This window comes from Balaenoptera borealis (genome assembly GCF_965194805.1).
Source record: "Balaenoptera borealis genome assembly, chromosome: 11".
Taxonomy (NCBI): domain Eukaryota; kingdom Metazoa; phylum Chordata; class Mammalia; order Artiodactyla; family Balaenopteridae; genus Balaenoptera; species Balaenoptera borealis.
In genome coordinates, this window is record NC_138868.1 from 7,890,877 (window position 1) to 7,895,706 (window position 4,830).

The window sequence follows — 4,830 nt, forward strand, 5'->3', positions numbered from 1 at the left end:
GCATGTGGGATCTTCCCAGGCCAGGGCTCAAACCCGTGTCCCCTGCATTAGCAGGCAGATTTTTTTTTTTAATTAATTTTTAATTTAATTTTATTTTTGGCTGTGTTGGGTCTTAGTTGATGCACGTGGGCTTTCTCTAGTTGCTGCGAGCGGGGTCTACTCTCTGTTGCGGTGAGCGGGCTTCTCATTGCAGTGGCTTCTCTTGTTGCAGAGCACGGGCTCTAGGCAATCAGGCTTCATTAGTTGTGGCATGCAGGCTCAGTAGTTGTGGCTCACAGGCTCTAGAACGCAGGCTTAGGAGTTGTGGCACACGGGCTTAGCTGCTCCACGGCATGTGGGATCTTCCCGGACCAGGGCTCGAACCGGTGTCCCCTGCATTGGCAGGCAGATTCTTAACCACTGTGCCACCAGGGAAGCCAGGGCGAGTCAATTCTGACATGAACTTTCTTTCCATTTTGTGAATAGTCCACACTATCTATCCATTTCACCGAGGAGGACATTCGGGTTCTTTTCAGTTTGGGGCTGTTGTGAATGAAGCTGCTCTGGGGACTCATGTGATGTCTCGGTGGGATGCACACTCATTTCTGTTGCATCTACACCAAGGGTGGACTTGTTGGGCAAAGCATGAGCATCTTTTTAGCTTTCCTAGGCGCTGCCAAACACTTTTCCAAAGTATGCACTGCCCATCTCCCTGTTCTCAAGAAAGCAAGCCCTGAGCAGAAAGGACTCAGCTTCCCAGCCTGTTTACCCTCCATTTGCCTTGGCTTAGGGTCCTCCCACAGCTCACAGATCTCTCAGTTCATTGTGTTTCTGAGTTTACAACTGCTCCTCAAACCCCTGCCACATCACAATCTTGGGGCAGCTGTGTGCCGGACACTGTGCTGACCCAGAGGGACCAGCTGAGCCAGGCCGGGTTCTCATCAGGAGCTCACTGGGCGGGGAGGCAGGCAAGCAACCGGCCACCAAGGATGTACTGTGGTCAGTGCCAGGACTGGTGAACATGCCCACAGGGGCACCAGGCCCACTCGGATGTATCAGAGAGGGAGGCATATACTTGGGCAGTGTCCCCAAGTATCCAGTATCCTTTCCCCTTGTGATAACATTGGCCCTTTGGGGACCACCCCTCCCCCATTCATGTGGACCAGACTGAATCCATTTCTGTTGTGTCCACAGGATCCTGGCCAATCCCGAAGTTTTCCCAGGAAGTGACACCCAAGTTGGGTCCTGAAGGATGAAGAGGAGTTGGCAGAGGAGGGATGGGAGGAAGGGCAGGAGGAACCACACATATGAAGGTGAAGAGGCAAGAATCGACCTGGAACAATGGGAGAAATGCAGTTCTCTCCACACTCTGGGAGGCGAAGTGAGAATCAGCACCAGGTCCTGAAGAGTAGGACTGCAAGGCTGGGGATGTGGGATTTCATCCTAAACGGTAACCCGGAGCTGTCAGCAGGGTTTTAAGGTGAGTGACTTGCTCAGATTTCCACCTTGGAAAGCCTCCTCTGGACCCAATCCTTGGGCCAGATGGAGACAGGAGACCAGCCAAGAGGCAGTTGGGATGGAGGTGGGGGCCAGGTGGAGCGGGGGAGGGGAGAGGCCTGACAACAGGAACCAGGCTTGTAATAGGGGTGGGGCAGGCGAGACCTATAGGAGCCCCGCTCAGCCATTGGTCAGCGCTGCAGTGGGCCCCTCCCCTCCCCCCTCCTCTGTATAAAAGGAGCCTGAATTTGGACTGGGACAAGATGGTTTTTTGAGACACTAGTCTGCCATCTTCTTGGTCCCTAGCTTTCCAATTAGTTTTTCCTTGCTCCAGCAACTCGTCTCCTGATTTATTGGCCTGTCGTGCAGAGAGCAGAGCGAGCTTGGGCTCGGTAACAGGCTGAGGACCCTCCAGACCCACATCACAGCAGAGCTGAGCTGATAGCTGCGCCCTGAGCCCAACGAGCCATGGCCTTTCTGGAAAGTTCCTAGCTCTGCCCTGCCCCCAGAGCCCTTCCTCCCTCCCTCCCCAACAGGGAGAATCAGCTGCTGCCCCTCCCCTGGGATAACAAGGAGTAACACTTGGTCCTAATCCCCAGAACCTGTAAATGATACCTTCTAGGCAAGAGACTTTGCAGATGTGACTGAATTAAGGATCTTGAGATGGGGAGATTATCCTGGATCATCCTGGTGGGCCTGATGTAATCAACTGATGTGTGAAGACAGAAGCAGAGAGAGACTTGAAGATGCTACATTGCTGGCTTAGAATATGGAGAGGCAGCCTCTAGAAGCTGGAGGAGGCAAGGAACAGATTCTCCCCAGGAGCCTCCAGGAGGAACCAGCCCTACTGACACCTTGATTTTAGCCCAATGAGAACCATTTCAGATTTTTGACCTCCAGAAATGTAAGATAATTTGTGTTGCTTTTAAGCCACTAAATTTGGGGTGATATGTTACAGCAGCAATAGGAAACTCATACATACACCAGGGCAACAGAAGCAGCCAGTCTCCACCAATAGGTGAGGATGGTCCTTCTCTGCCCCACCCCTCATACTCTGCCTCCTACAAGACAACGTGGAGCCCCCTACCTTCTCTCTATGGGGTCAGCTGTGGGCGTGGCAGAAACAGATCATCCAGTCCTGCTGGGGCTGGTTGGACACACCCTGCCACCCTACAGGCTGAATAATAAGCTCACTGCTGGAACTTATCATTCGGGAGTTCCAGCATATGTCTGTTTTCTCCCTGCACAAGTGTCCCAGTAGTATTCTCTTAGGGGGACTGTAATGCTACGTAACAAAATCCAGAGGCTGGTCTGTGTGGTGACTCACGCCCCCACTTTCACACTTAGCCCTAGGCAATGGTGGTTATTCTAAGACACTTAGGACAGTTCAGTTACCCACTTTCCCAGCATCCCTTGCAGTTAGAGGAAGCAGAACATGACTCAGCACTGACCAGCACTGTTCTGTTCATCGAACTGCTGTTCATTCATGCACAGAATCAGTATGAGTGTATTTGGTTGCAAGTACAAAACCCAACCAGCTATGTCTTAGACAGATGGGGTTTCTTTTTTGTACGTAACTGTAAATCCAGAACGAACAGCCTACCAGAAATGACGGGTGCATCATATTCAATGGGCAAGAGCAGGAGTGTCTTTAGCGATAGTTCCAGGACAAGTGGCTGCAGTATGGGAAGGAAAGTTGGATCCATACCTCACACCACACATGAAAATAAATTGCACATGTATTAAATAAGAGGAAGAATAACACCCAGAAATCTAGAAGAAACTAAATATTTATAAACAGAAAGTAATACATGTATTTGGCGGTTTGGAGGGCATAGTAGGCATGCCCTACACATCACAGTGGTTTTTTATCCCATGTTAATATGACCCCAACCCCTACAAGAACAAACACTCACACACCTAATACCGGACCATCAAAATATGTGAAGCAAAAACTGATAGCATTGAAGGCAGAAATAGACAGTTCTACAATAATAGTTGGAGACTTCAATACCCCACTCTCAATAATGGGTAGAACCAGATGGAAGGTAAGTAAGGAAATAGAGGACTTAACACAACAAACCAACTAGACCTGATGGACATATACAGAACACTCCACCTGACAACAATGGCATACATGTTCTTCTCAAGTGCACAAGGGGCATTTTCCAGAACAGACCATATGTAAAGGGATTCTGAACCCAATTCCAATGTAAGTGGGGGGATGGGAGGTTCCCTCCATATCACCAAGCAATTCTCCAGGCACCAGCTGGGTGTATTATCACTCAACTCAATCCTGACACTGTCTGCCTGGAGTAGCATCAGATCCCACAGATAAAGGGCTCAGTCCCACAAGACTCTTCCCCTCCCCCACTTCCTCCTTCCCCCCCAGGTTGTCACCTGTGCTCCTGACCGACTGGCTATAGATTGGAGGTTCCAGTGACCTCCTTCTAGGACTTCCAGGTTGTGACCACATGGATTCAGCCTATTCCCTTTCCAGGGCCTGAAGGGGTGGGGAAAAGTAAACAGGTAAGTACAGATGACAGAGATAAAGTAGAACTGAAGTCTGAGACCCGGAGCAATAGAGTCCTTTATTTATTTGTCTTTTTAAAGGAAAAAACAGTGGGAATTCCCTGACAGTCCAGTGGTTGGGACTCCGAGCTCCCAGCGCAGGGGGCACAGGTTCGATCCCTTGTTGGGGAACTAAGATCCTGCATGCCGCACAGTGCGCCAAAAAATAAAAATAAAAAAGATCAAATAAAAAATAAAAGGGGCTTCCCTGGTGGCGCAGTGGTTGAGAATCTGCCTGCCAATGCAGGGGACACGGGTTCGGGCCCTGGTCTGGGAGGATCCCACGTGCCGCGGAGCGACTGGGCCCGTGAGCCACAGTTACTGAGCCTGCGCGTCTGGAGCCTGTGCTCCGCAATGGGAGGGGCCGCGATGGTGAGGGGCCCGCGCACCGCGATGAAGAGTGGCCCCCTCTTGTCGCAACTGGAGAAAGCCCTCGCACAGAAACGAAGACCCAACACAGCCAAAAATAAATAAATAAATAAATAAATAAATAAAAATAAATAAATAAATAAAAAATAAAAAAGAACAAAAAAAGAAAAAGAAAGTGTTCAGAGTGGCCCAGAGCGTGCCGACAGCAATGCTGACTCAGAGCCAAAGTCACGGGTCAGATAAAGGTCAGGGGTTAGGAGGCAAATACCAGTGATGTGGAGAAGAAGTGATACATTGAGAGAAGGAGTATTTTTTATATAATTTTTAAAAATAAATTTCCTTCTTTCTTTATTTTTTAGCTGTGTTGGGTTTTCATTGCTGGGCGTGGGCTTTCTCTAGTTGCGGCGAGCAGGG

The 4,830-nt window shown here is 49.8% G+C and overlaps 1 long non-coding RNA gene across 1 annotated transcript; it reads left to right on the forward strand.

Annotated features, from left to right (window-relative positions):
- Positions 1–1,678: 1,678 nt before the first annotated feature.
- On the forward strand, positions 1,679–4,246 carry LOC309606752. Its single transcript, XR_014232042.1, has 2 exons — positions 1,679–2,380; positions 3,869–4,246. It is a non-coding gene; the product is annotated as an uncharacterized lncRNA (long non-coding RNA).
- Positions 4,247–4,830: the final 584 nt, after the last annotated feature.